The sequence below is a fragment of the Helianthus annuus genome, chromosome 11 (genome assembly GCF_002127325.2).
Source record: "Helianthus annuus cultivar XRQ/B chromosome 11, HanXRQr2.0-SUNRISE, whole genome shotgun sequence".
NCBI classification, from domain to species: Eukaryota; Viridiplantae; Streptophyta; class Magnoliopsida; order Asterales; family Asteraceae; genus Helianthus; species Helianthus annuus.
The window spans coordinates 3,937,324-3,952,494 of NC_035443.2; the positions used below are offsets into that span (position 1 = coordinate 3,937,324).

Here is a 15,171-nt window from a genome sequence, read left to right on the forward strand (position 1 = left end):
TCACGCCAACATGGACCAGGTTAAGACAATATAGTCTGACCAGAGTAGGGTTATGGTCATTTGTTTAGGAGGGTGTGAGATTTCTCTCACAACAATTAAAGATTCTCACCGTTCCAAAAAAGGAGAAAAAAAGGCAAGGATGATTAAATGACGGATATATTGTTTAAAAATGTTGAGTAAATGAGATCTTTGATGCTTAAATACCAACTTGTACAGTTTTAGGTTCCACTATTGTGATGCCTTTTAGCCTTTCTAAGACTACTTGGTGTGGAGGATGGTAGTTCTCAAAGGATGCTTCGTCACGTAGGCATCCATGTAAGCGGGTGTGAGGATGCGCCTAAATGGGATGGACTTAGAGCGTGGAGGATGAGCATAAATATATGTGTGTGTGTGTAAAGAAGAAGAGAGAGGATCGACGCCAACATTGTGGGGAGGAAGTTGAGGACGGGGACGGCCCTAGGGGCAGTGTGCCGGAGCGTCGCCGGCCCTAGGCCGCTCCCCATACCATCTAGTCTAATCATATTTTCCGTTTTGAAAAAACAAACACCACACGAGTACAATCAATTTCAGACGAACATATAACCAATGTTTTAAATGAGTACTATATGGTTTGTGTTTCATGAGTGTTGGTGGGTCAAACTCGGCATGAACCTGGGAATTTTAGACTAAAATATAACCAATGTTTAGAAACCCAGGTTTTATACCATGTCAGGTCGGGCTAAAAACGGTTCAATCAGTTGTACTGCATAGTTCAATCAGATTGATTAGTTTTGAATAAAATTACACATATATACTTCTTTACACTTGTAAAGCCCGCATTTGCGTCTAGTAGAAATGACATCCAAAAGACGCTAGAAACATAAACTTTTAAAATGTACAAATCTTTCTCAATTTAAAAAGGGCAACATTACTATTATCATTTATGCACGATTTTAACAAAATTTGGGCATGACCCGTCCATAAGACGAGCATATCCCTGTTTTAACCATCATCAAAACAAATAAGTCTACAACCCGTTTGACTAGACACGACTAAAAACCATAACATCAAGTGTTAAAAAGTGCAACGACTAACAAGTTACACAAAACGAGCATTTTGACCCAAAACATTAATACAGAATAACGAGAAAGCGCTTGATGGTCATAACGTGTGCATGAGCTCGCTCCAAATTGCCAAGTCGTCTAAAGTGAGGATTTACCTACATTCAACATAAACAAATAATTTAGTATTTCATTACTAACACATTTAAACGATAAACCGATTCGTCACTTTCGCGGTATAACATCATTCAAATACTTTACTAACCGTTAAACGGTTTGTTATATGCTTGCCTCAAAGTAGAGACTAAGCATGCTTTTCTTAACATACCCGCTATGAACGGATACTAGTAACATTACATAACTTCCATTCGATTCGTTCATGACGAACAACATATTCTTTACATTCATACATCATACTCCAATCCGAGAAAGGCAGATCAAGTAGACTTTCATACATTACATACTTAACTTCCCATACCCGGTTCAACTAAAAGAACCGAATATGATGCATTATCTTTCATAACTTCTTCATTCCTCATAATCCGTTATAACGGATCTTACTTTTACTTTCGAAAAATCATAGAATTCAAATCTCACAATTTTAACATAACAACATAATTCGATTGAGATTATTATGCATATAATATCATAATAGAAATAGGGTGTACACTAACGTACCTCGATCTTGTGAACTTTCCGATTTCCTAGTGTTGGAACCTTCTTCTTTCACGCCTATAACAACACATTCATTCGTTTATTTAGTACAACTAAATCTCATTCATTCACCTTCCAAATTATACATATTATTCTTTTAAGCATTTCATCAAACACTTGGTGGGCATCGTATTTACTAGTATTATGTACAAGTATACAAAGCATGAATTCCTACTAGTTTATCTTATAATTCATCAACAATCAATCCATGTTCATAACCTTCTTTTATCCTACATAAATCTTCTAAGATTCAAGCATTACTACATCATCATATTTCAAGATTCCACATGATTATAGCTACTTTGATCATCCTATTCATACCACAATTTCACATAGTGGGGTTTTATCAAAATCTTTCAAATAACCTAAAAATCAACATGATTCTTGTCCTAGAAGGTAACCCTAACTCAGATTTCTCACATTTACACATAAAAATTCGAGATTGGGTTGAACCCTCATTCTACAAATCATGATTTCAGAAAATTAAACTTACCACTTCAATAATCGAGTTTAGATGAGTGTAAATTCGAGTTCATGCAGTTGATTATCATCAAATCTCCTATCCAATTGATTGAATTTAGTAAACAAGGGTTTCACCCTTGTTTCCCCCTGCTTGTTCGACCCCAGACACGCACAGATGTGTGTGTTTTTGGGTTTCCACCTTCTAATACCCCTATTTTAGTATCATCCACATCTAGCCCTTCTAGTTTTTACATTTCTTTTAATTAGGACCCTTTTCCATCACTTAACTAATATTTACAACACATTTTCCTTTTTAACTAACTAAGTTAAGTTTTTAGTATTTTAACTTATTTTCATGATAAACATTTTTGGGGTGTTACAACACTTTTCGTCTTTTGACAAGTTACATACTCCCATGTTTTATCTGAATCTTTGTTCTAAAACTTGATTGAACAGATGTCTAAGTTTAGTTATTATCCATATTCTACAAAACTAGTAAACAAGAAAACATCGGATTGAGTTTGATTATTATCCGTATTCTAAAACCGTATGTTTAATAGGTCAGAACTTAACATCAGATTTGTAGTCGAAACGCATGAACGTCGATAGTCTTGGAATAATCCCGTCCGCACCCTTTGGAATTTTCCGTCTGCACCCCTTAGGTAAAAAGTGTTATCAATTTATATTTTATTTTTTAGTAAAATCTTATTTTAAAAAAAAAATACTACATAATTTATATTATTGTTAATACCTAACTAACTAAACCCAAATACCCAATACCTTTACCCACTTATAATACCTAACTAACTAGTCCACTAAGTCTTAGCCCATTAACCAAACCCAATAATATTTCAAACTATAATAAAATAATTAAGCCCAAAACCCTTAGAATTCTCTCCCGCTCTCCCTCAATCTCTTGCGTTCCTGCCACTGGCAGCGTCCAGCGAACAAAAATACAGCAGCCGGCGACCACCGTAATCAGCCACCATACCTCCGCCATTCGACACCAATCCAACCGGAATCCGAATACGTGAAAGTTTCTTTGTTATTTTGATGATTTTGGTTGATATTATAGGAGAAAAAAGGGCAATAAAGTTGTTAAATAGGTTTGAAATTTTGTGTGTTTTGACGTTGTTTAGATCACTTTTAGGGTGATTGTGTTGTTTAGATGATTTTTAGGGTGATTTACATTATGATTCTAGGGCTTGAATAGTTGAAAACTAAAATTGAAACATTATGTTATTGAACAATGAACTTATGGATCAATATGTCTGTGATAGGAACCATGAGTAGGGACGTTATGGTGCGATTTCTCAAGAGGAAAGTTGATACATCTTCCAAATTCGTTGATGTGGATACTCTTCCTTCAGATCCTTATGATCGCAAGCCGATAGAATCATATAACGTGAATCAACGAGATGAGATTAGAAGGGCATATCTATTAAGAGGACCATATCAACTAAGAGGTATCAAATTCCCACAATCAACGTTTCAAGGTAACGAGTTACGAAAATTTAAGGAAGAATGGTATGACAAACATGAGTATAACTAAACAAATCTTGAGTTTTAGGTTTTGAATAATGGTTCGAACTATTGAATTAAAAGTCGGATTTCAAAGGTCATGCACAACAAAGTCAGAATGTGAATGTTGAAAGAACTTAACAAATGTTCAAAGGTCAAATGAATTGAATATAAAAGCAAATATTTTAATAATAAAAGAAAAAGGGTAACGAATCTATACCTTAAACTTGCGTTAGTGTCATCCTTGAAACTCGTGATAAAATATGTCCATTCAAGACTAGGGTTGTCACACTCCTATTTTCCACGTGTCACCGGTGGGCCCGGTGGGGAATATCGTGACGTAGTTGATATCATCATAATCAAACAACACAAATTTAAAATGCACAGCAGAAGCTAAAAGATAGATTTATTTCAACCGAATAAATATTGTAATACGTAAGTATCACAATGTAGTTGAAACGGATCCACAGGCGGATCAAAATAAAGAGGAAATATAGTTCAACAGAATCTGGCATCTAAGCTCGCGAGACTTCTATTTGATGCTAGGAGAGGCCAGCCTATTACGCGTAGTACCTGCACTTAATCTTTTTGGAAAAATACGTCAGTTTGCACTGGTAAATACAATTTAACTGACTCATTTTGAAAAGGTTTGAAAATTTATTTGAATGCACATGGCACAAAAATTTTTTATAACTTGGAATAATTATTTGAATATAATAATTGTAAAGAATTACATGTTTATTTTGCGTCCAGTAGCCCGGTTCATGACGGGTTAAAGGTTAATTGACACACCACATAGTGTAGTCCCGCGGCGAGAAACCAGCGGTTATACCTTGATAAATGTAAATGCACTGACGGGTGTACGCCTACACCCGTGTGCTAAGGTCGTGGTCATTCTTTGAATGATGCCAAGGATATCCGGGACATGGTCATTAAACTCCCAAAGGTGTTAAAAAACAAAACAAATTTTTAAACGGGTCATCTTGATAATACTTAACCACTAATCGATTAAGGTCAAATGCCCGACCAAGCGGTATTTTATATACCGTACCCCAAGCCCGTATAAGGGAAAATAAGTTAAAAGTATTTACCTGAGCAAATATAGTCACAATAAGTAAGTGCAAATATCTTTTACTGGATCTCCTATTCTGGAACGAAGGTTTATAATAACCTATTAGAATCCTAACGGGTCTTTAATTTAGCCTAAGCTTAGACCGGTTAGTTTCAAAGAATGAATACGGTTCAATCGCATGGAAGGCGAAGACCGGAAAGAAATGTGATTTAGACCCAACAAGTTTGGAGACTTGTATAACATGGGTAAACTAAACACATACTGGATTTTGAGCCAAAAATGATATGGTTTGACCCGTTTCGGCTAATATGTGTAAACTAGTTACATAAGCCGATCCGAACGCGGAGAGTGCGCAACGAGTAACCATATGAATCATATACAAGTTCCCTGAGTTAATATGCACTAAATATGTTGTGATATCAGTAAGATATCTCCTATTATGCCCAAAGTGATTTTAAACATAAACTATGCCTCATAAGGGCAATTTGGTCATTTAAAAGGGTATAAAAGAGTTTAATTTGTAATCTGAGTTACAGGTCTGATTTATTTAATAAATATACTTAATTTAATAAGTTATAATAGTAGGGTATCATATATATGTGAAATTTATTAATTAAAAACCTATTATGCATCGAAGGGGCATTTTGGTAATTTCACATAAGCCTAAAAGGTTAAAACTGGAAATCTGAGTTTAAAACCTTTGTTTACTGTTATAATATAAAAATTTACTGAATATATCAGTAGGTATCAAACCTTATATATATAAACTAGTTTTGATACATACTATGTCGTAAAAATGCTTAAAAAGGCGATTTGGAGGCATTTCCGGGTTTTGAAAGAAAAGCTGATATTTTTATAATTCCAGAAGGCTCAAAATAATATATTTATCATATTAGATCAGTAGAAAAAGGTTTGAGGTCAAAAGGATTTATAAAACTTATTTTATAGCCTAAAAGGGCAAAACCGGCAATAACCGAATTAAGCTTAAAACTCTAAGTTATGCTCAGCCTAAAAATAAATAAAAATCTCTAAAAATCCCAAAATATTATTATATATCAGTGGGTATAATGTTTGATATTAAAATTTGGGTTTAGATAGGCTATATGCTAATTACGCCAATTAATTACTAAGAATGCTTCTAATTACGCTAATGAGCATAACTCTTAATCTAGACCTCAAACTGGTGTCAAATTTTAGGTACAAGTTTATAAATCAGTACCTAAGATGTCTACTCTTTTACATTTTCAAAAATCACATTTTAAGGTCATTTGGGCATAATGGTCAACATAAGAGCATTTAACGGAAACTTGCATAGTAATTAGACAACTAGTGAACCAAGCCGTATAATCACAGAGGGTTATACTAACATGTAACTAGGTCCAAAAGGAGCTCTAAGGCAATCCTAATCTTGGCTTAAACGGGTCAGAACTGAAAGTCAAAGCGAAAGTCAAACTATGCGACTTTCGGTTCCAAACCGAGCCTAAACTGAAAATTGTCGAGTTGAACATGTTTAGACATGTTCTTACATTAATTACCAAGTTATATTAGTGATAAAACAGGTTACATAGATCCTACATTGCTAATTATGTATTAATTTGGAATAAAGCATTCTGTTGACTTTTTAAAGTAAGCTTTGACCCGACAATTGACATAGTTAGAGTGGGAATCTGAGAATACCCTTTTATGGGTTTATTACCCACATAATTACCTACTTATAGGTATTTTTAATTCGATATTTGACTGAGTAATTATTGTTTAATCTCGAAGTCAAACCTTAATTACGATGGTTTGACTTTTAGCTAATTACTAAGCTAAACTGAACTAAGAGTGATTAGGAACACTTACAATGGTCCTAAATATTATTGGGGTCTTAAGAGAAACTTGATTGCTGTCCAGAGAAACTTTAGAGAATGCTTGGAATACTTTGCAAATGAGCAAGTCCAAAGTTCACAACTTCTTCTTCTTATATAGTGCACCAAATGTCACAAGATCTTGCCAAGGAAGTCTACAATTGTTGTGAGATAATCCCAGGTGCCCCTATGTGGCTAAATAATGCCTATCAAGCCCCTGAATTCGAATACCACACTTATAAGGCGGTGGAACTGGCTGAACAGGCAGCTGTCCATTTCCTGTTGCCAGCGACAGGCTTACGGACCGTAAGCCAAGTCCCTTGTGGTCCGTATGCTCCTCATGCGGAACGTATACTTATATGGTTACGGTCCGTAACCGACCCTGGTCTGATACGCCCAGATATGCTCCTTGCGGACCGTAAGCCTAGGGCCATACGGTCCGTATCCGATGACCAGAAACCAAAAATTTGCAAACTTCCAAGTTTTGACCATGCAAAGTTGTAGTGTCCGAATTCTCATGATTTCTCTGCAGCAGGGGACCATGTGGGCAGGCCTTTGCATGCCTTGCATGAACTTTTACATTTTGGATCTTTATGGCAAGCTTTGGAATGACGAAATTCTCAAGAATGCATATTTAGCTCAAGTTCAATTCCTTTAATCAAGTGTTGCAATTTCCTAATCCTTGTAGTAATATTTTAAGACTCAAATTTTCCATAAAAGTGGAATTTTGTTTATTTAGAAACAACCGGATAATATATCAAATGTTTATCATAATGATTTAAGCTCTTGGGATTTATCACTTGGGTCGCTCAGAGGTATTTTAATAACATGTCTCCCTTTGGTCGTTCAGAGGTATTTTAATAACATGACGCCCTTTTCAAATCTAACCATACATCCTTATTTGATCCGGGTTCCTGACACGTTTGTCTCACATGACACGTGTCTTTATTTTATTGGACATGAATTTTCAAGGTGTTACAAGGGTCGTACATAGATTTCGTGGTAGCTTGCGTGGTTTTGATATTCGAGATTGCCAATCGGTTGTCAATGACGATTTATTGGTTTGGAATAATTTGCATACCTTTACAAATGAGCTATGTTATACAAAATAGTATGCGTCTTTTTATATAAGTACACAACTACACTTAAAATATGTTTTATAGTATTATATCAAATGTAGTATTTTACTTTAAATGATGTCCATTTATGCAAATAGTTATTTATAAACAGTGAAGAAATTATATAGTTTTTTATTATAATACACATATATAGGTAGAGGATCCTGTAAAAAGTGGGACTTTTGTGAGAAGTGTAAATCCTAATTAATTCAAAAGGGTATATTATTAATTTGACATTTTTATCATTTAATTGATTTCCAAGAATAACTGCCAAAAAAAAAAAAAAACTGCCGATGAGTTTTTTAAGGTTTGAATCGAATTTTGAATTAGGAGAAATTTTAGGAAACATTATACATCTGATTGTTTTATATTCTTCATCATCTTTTAATCGCAACATCTTTTAATCATACATTGTTCATGGCGTGGTGTTTTAAAAAACTGGAGACATTGACTATGATTCAAGTCATGGTGTTTTATGTGGAGACATTGTTCATGGCGTGGTGTTTTATCTATGACTTGAATCATACATTGTTCATGGCTTGGTGTTTTAAAAAACTGGAGACATTGACTATGATTCAAGTCATGGTGTTTTATCTGGAGACATTGTTCATGGCGTGGTGTTTTATCTATGACTTGAATCATAGATGTTTAAAACACCACAACATGAACAATGTCTCCAGATAAAACACCATGACTTGAATCATAGTCATGGTGTTTTAAAATCTGGGAATGTTTTGTATTGATAAAACACCACGCCATGAACAATGTCTCCAGATAAAACGCCATGACTTGAATTATAGATGTTTAAAACACCACGCCATGAACAATGTCTCCAGATAAAACACCATGACTTGAATTATAGATGTTTTAAAACACCACGCCATGAACAATGTCTCCAGATAAAACACCATGACTTGAATCATAGTCAATTTTATCCAGTTGTTTTAAAACACCACGCCATGAATCTGATTACAGTTCTCTTTATGATAATGTATGACGAATATGTAACCAAAGACCTCCTACAATTAAGGTGAATCATTAATTCCTATATTTAAGGAAAAAGGAGTGAATGTAGGAGTTTTTGGTCGTGTATGATATGGTTACCATATTTCAAACATTGAAAAAGACACTATTGCCCTTCAATTTTACATAAGGTCCCTCTAATTAAAACACAATTTACATTTTTATACCCTATTGATCTCAACCATTAGATCAAATATCCAATGGTTTAAAACACTTCTTACCCTTCTTACATTTTAGACACTTTTTACCATATCCCTACCCACACAAATAATATGTTAGACTTGAAATTATTAAACGAAAGTTATTCCTTGTATAGAGATATAGAGATATTAATCCATCATAATCCCTACCTGTCTAGAAGATAGGTAAAAGCACCTTAGGATCCTTGCAAGATTTTGGGAATTTACAGTCGACCAATCCCCAATAAAGAGGACGTCATCTGCGTAAAGGAGGTGGGAAACCACCGGCCCATTGTTTGGGGTTTGGATACCGTGTACTATACTCGAGTATGGTTAGAAGAGGTGAAAGTGGGTCGCATTGGCAACCCCCCCCTTTGCATATTGAATTCCGTGGTTGGTGACCCGTTGACAAGTACCGAGGCAGGAGCCGAAGAGAGACTACTGATATAGTAACGGTGCACATGTTTTTATATTAATGTTGTCATTCATTTAAATTCTTTGATCACTTTAATCAATGATGCACATTGGTTCATTTAGTTCTCAAGCAAGGGAAAGAATAAAATTAGAACCAACTTGAGTTGTCAGAACTAGGCAATAAAAGGGTTTCACAAAAAAACTCCCAATTTAAAAAAAATTGAAAAAGGGCGGGAATTTTATAAAACCTTAAGCAAGGTGCTCAAGAAGAGTACAAAGAAGAAAAAGAGATGGTACAATGAGACATTACAATTACACTAAAAAGCTAAAACTTCTCCATTTCTCCCAAACTATTTCCGAGAGCCCCGCTCGATTCTTGACCCAAGTGTACGAGATTGCTTTAATGTCTCCAATCAATTTTGCGATTATGGGAGATTTTTGCTTGAATATGACTTAATTCCTCGTTAACCAAATGATCAAGCAAGTTGCCGCCACTACTATATACACTGACCTTTTTATTTTCTTCTCGCATTTGTATGAGTCAATGAATTCCAGCAGTTGCACCACCCTCAGAATGTAACGCGGTAAAGGTATTTTCAGCCATTGAAAGATCAAAATCCATACCTGTTGAGCCGAATCACAAGTGATAAGAAGGTGGTTGACCGATTCCCTCGCATTATTGCAGAGAACACAATTCGTGGAAGGTAATTGAATACGTCGAATCTGGAGTGCTTCTTTCGTCTATACGATCAAGTACGCCACGCCAAAGAAAACAGTTCATTTTTTTAGGAATCCAGTGTAGCAAGTTGAGTACCTTTGTTTCATTTATTGTGTTGATCTGATCTAGCTCCGCCCTTACATTGCTGACAAGAAATTCAACGTTCTCTAAACCCATCTTCCATAACCATACGTCTGATCTCGGTTGAAGGCTGACATTGTTTACGGCTGTAATACACTCGTCCCATTCATTCTCCAGCTCTGCACTCGACAGGTTGTTGCCACTGCCCCAAAACCATTCGGTCCTACCTTGATTTATTTTATACCGGTCCATAACTTTGCAGAAAAAACTGGTTCAGAAAAAAAAAAGTCGTCTCTGAAAATTTACATCACCGTAAAAAAAGTTATGTGACATCATCAATTTTATAAAACAAATTTACATCAGTTTAAATGGTGAATAACTACCGGCTTGGCAAATTTTTTTACAAATGCGTTTGTTACATGTTCATCTATATTTATGTAAAAGTTGTTGACAAAACTCACACGAGAAATAGAATTTCTTACAACTTAAGATGGTTTTTAACAGTCGAATCCTATATAGAAAGAGAAAGCGAGAGACGAGTGAAGCAATTGCCTTTTTCAGGCCACAATCAAAGGTTGCTTTTAATATACAAAACAAGTCCAGCAATACTAATAAAGCCACAATCAAAGGTTGCTTTTAATATACAAAACAAGTCCAACAATACTAATTTAGTACCATCCTATCCTATCCCCACCGTTATCTCATACTTGTATGTTAAACTACAGAAGAAGCTATATAGTTGTTTTAATTGTTTCTCAATGTTGGTTCAGTTCTGTTTGTGTATGAAGGAAAACAGTAAACATACCTGTTATGGCCGACAGGGCAGTGGAGAATCCAGTGAGAGAAGACGACATGGAGTTCGACATCTTTGTCAAGGTGATCTGGTTCCTCCTTAGGGTGCTAACTGATGATGGGGACTTAGAAACCGAAAAGGGTATCGGTTAGGAGAGGAGGTCGACGTGATGATGTTATGGCTAATGGGGTGTGTGAATTGTGTAACTGAGTAACCCTTAAACCTCCACATAATTCTCCTTATATAAGCACCCAGGAGGAAACCTAATTAGTTACTAAGGGTAATATGGTCCATCAACAATTACCAACTAATTAAATAATAGGTTCTAATATATTTTGATCTCTATAATGTAAATGATTATGATGGCTATAGATTAAATATTAATACGTAACATATTTAATCTTACATTCTCCCACTTAGCCGAGTAATCATTTACTATGAGTATTAGATAAGCCTGATCAGGAGTTAACACTCATTTTAGCCTTAAACAAGTACTATAGCAGAAAAATACAGCCGTTGAATCATTATGCGACTCAGGACCCCCATTAATCATACTATAGCCTTAATTTAAAACCTAATCGTCATGATCAAAATACGCGTAAGCCCTTTGTTTGATTTGTAACTTTTATTTGTCTATATGCCATTATACCGGTTGAACATATTCTAACAGACATACAAAATCAAACTTGAGGAAATTTCATTAATCATAAAACATAAGCTAGTACAATATGCTCAAATAAGGTCTTTACTAAATCCCATATTCCGAACATGTTCTTCGTAAACCTTAGGAGGGAGACCTTTAGTCATCGGATCCGCAAGCATATCCTTAGTACTAATATACTCGATACAAAGATTATTTTCCTCAACTCGTTCACGTACAAATAGATATTTCGTATCGAGATATAAACCAGCTCCAGTCGAACTGTTACTGTTCGAGAAACTAACGGCAGCTGAATTATCACAGTAAAGCTTCAATGGTCTAGAAATGGAATTAACGATTTTGAGTCCAGTGACCAGGTTTCTAAGCAACATTCCATGACAGGTTGCGTTATAAACAGCAATGTACTCTGCCATCATTGTGGAAGTTGTGGTCAACTGTTGTTTATGACTCTTCCAAGAGATAGGGCCGCCTGCTAACATAAATGTGACACTTCGGATTTTCCCGGACAACCTTTCGATGTAACATGTGTGTACGTAAACTATTAAGTGAAAAATTATGAATTGCTTGTTATTACGTGTTGGGTGCCTATGTGTACGTATAGATATATATATATATATATATATATATATATATATATATATATATATATATATATATATATATATGTGTGAGTTATATATGAGCCGAAACCTCAACCCGACTCGAGACCCGGAGTGGTCTCGAGTGAACAATGAACGTGGACCGGTTTGGGCCGGTTAGGGCCTTGTGACCGAGAACCCAACCCGGAACCCCCTAGCCCCAACTCGAGATCCTATATAACCCAACCCTCACACCCTTTTTCCATTTTTCACCCTCATCTCCTCTCACTAAACCCTAAAACCCTAAGATCATCAACCTCCTTTCATCTCCTCTTCCTACTCGGAACCAACCGGAGACACCAAGACCCCCGGATCGAGCTCAAGATCACCACCCGAAAGTCGGTTCATCGGATCTTCACACCCTCAACATCAACCGGTTAGTGTTTTGTTGGTTAATATGGTTCTCGGTTGATTATTAGTGGTATGTTAGATAGCATTGTTATTGGTTAGTGCTTGATTAAGTTTTATGCACATTATAAAAGCTTTAGCCGAAATTGTGATGACTATGTGTTTGAATGTTCTTGTTTGTAACATGCTAAAAATAGAAGGGTGAATATTGTGTGATCTAGCTGAGTGATTAACATGTTTCGGATGTTTTGGATTAATGATGATACTTAGCAACAAAAATACTTCCAAGATTGCGAATGAAGGGCTGGGTATGCATGTTTCGGGTTGGATATAAAAGTCTAAAACATGATGAACAATTTATGATTAAAGATGAACAGTTTGAAGGTTGCTTGAATATTCAAAATTGGTGAGTTTGATCTGTTTTAGACAAAGGTTAGACAACAAAACATGTTTATGCAATTTCATTGGTTAGTACAATATTTCATGAAAATGCAATGTTAGTGGATAGTACATCTGCTCAGGTTCTAGAAGATCCTCAGTGCACGTAATCACGGTTGCGAGTCGCAACCTTTGGTTGCTACTCGAGACCACATCAAGCTTTGTCGAGACCTCCCAGTTGCGAGTCGCAATCAACACGAGTCGAATCCGGTTGCGAGTCGTAACCACTGCTGCTAAGTCGGAACCGCTAGTTGCGAGTCGTAACCTCTGGTTGCGACTCGTAACCAAAACGTGATGAACCGAGACCTCGGTTGCGAGTCGTAACCTCGGTTGCGAGTCGTAACCACCCTTGTCTCGACTGGACTACTTTGGTGTTATTGGGCTTTGACTGATTGGACTTTCTGTTGACTGGGCTATGTGATTGTATGTTAGGGCTGACCCAATAACCCAACTGTTTGTGTATTCGCATGTTATACGTGTTTGCTATATGTGTTTGCTATACGTGTTCGCTATGTATTACTGGTACCCGACTTGACCCATCCTTGGTAACCATGCTAGGACGTGGTGACCAACATACTTGACCGGGTAAAAATATCTACCGAGCAACCCAAGGTGAGTTCACAACTTAAAAGCATGCGTCCCGGTGGTTTGGGACACGAGACTAAAACAACCCTATCCCCTTGTAAAGGGGATACCATTTACATTCCTTCCCTAGTTATTGGGAACAAACTTACTTTTCCTTCCCTTGTCATTGGGAAACCTTTTAGTTAATTACTGTTTATACGGAATGCAACCAAACGGCACTAAACGCAACTCTATCACTCAAGTCCCTACTACATAATACCGATTAGTCGCCGGGGCCAGGCGAACGGGTTATTAGTTGATAGCGCTATTTAGGTTTTACCAACCTCACACCGTGCCATGGTATGGGATCGGTCGTGAACTAATGTACTCAGGCATCCGTCAATGATGATAGAACATTGACATCGGGGCATCCTGCGGAAACGCAAACGGTTACCTAGTGTTCGGTATTGGAAAAACAGTTTAGTCGCTAACTTTTGGGGTAGCTCCCCATGGCATGTATAAACGGATAAATTAACTGGTGAAACGAGTTTTTGGTAATTAAAACTGGACAACTAGTGAACTCACTCAGCATTATTGTTGACCCCCCTTACTGCATGCTTTGCAGGTGGCCAGTGACTGGAGCAGCCGCTTGGGGATGTGTAGTGGTCGTCTGCCCGTGTGTTGGGCATTTATCATGCTTACCTCATGAACATTGTTTAAAACTGTTTACTTATGCTTCCGCTACTTATTTACTGTTTGAACTTGAAACCTTAAACTCTGAACTTAATATTTGCTAATCTTATGGTTAGTAAGTATCACTTTTGCTATCAATTTAATTATTCAGTATAATTGGTGGCTGGATCCTGGTCAGTCACGCCCTCGAAGCGGGTGTTATCCGCAGGTGGATTTTGGGGGTGTGACAATAAAGATATAGCCCGAAGTGGATTTCTTGTCATCTTTGCATTTGGCAAAGTCAGAATCAGAATAGCCCACCACTTCTAAATGATCACTTCTTCTATAAGTCAGTTTATAGTCTTTCGTCCCTTGCAGATATCGAAGTACCTTCTTAGCTGCTTTCCAGTGATCTAGGCCAGGATTAGTCTGATAACGGCCTAGCATTCCAGCAATATAAGCTATATCTGGACGAGTACAGACTTGAGCATACATCAAGCTCCCGACTACTGACGCGTAAGGTATCTGGCTCATTTGCTCCTTCTCAACCTCTGTTGTCGGACACTGGAATGAACCGAAAACATCTCCCTTAACTACTGGAGCGACGGAGGGTTTGCACTGTTGCATGTTGTAACGTGTGAGGACACGATCTATGTAGGCCCTTTGGGACAATCCTAAAATCCCTTTGTGTCTATCTCGGTGATTTTCGATGCCAATGACGTAAGAAGCATCTCCGAGATCCTTCATGTCGAAGTTATGCGAAAGTAACCGCTTCGACTCATGCAACATGTCTAAACTATTACTTGCCAATAGAATATCATCTACGTAAAGGACAAGTATAGTAAAGTTACTCCCACTCATCTTG

At 36.7% G+C, this 15,171-nt stretch overlaps 1 long non-coding RNA gene across 1 annotated transcript; it reads right to left on the bottom strand.

Moving 5' to 3' along the window:
- Window positions 1–921: 921 nt before the first annotated feature.
- LOC110935247 lies at window positions 922–2,375 on the bottom strand. The gene is made up of 3 exons (XR_002588983.1): window positions 2,248–2,375; window positions 1,719–1,772; window positions 922–1,198 (listed from the first exon to the last, which is right to left on the bottom strand). It is a non-coding gene; the product is annotated as an uncharacterized LOC110935247 (long non-coding RNA).
- Window positions 2,376–15,171: the final 12,796 nt, after the last annotated feature.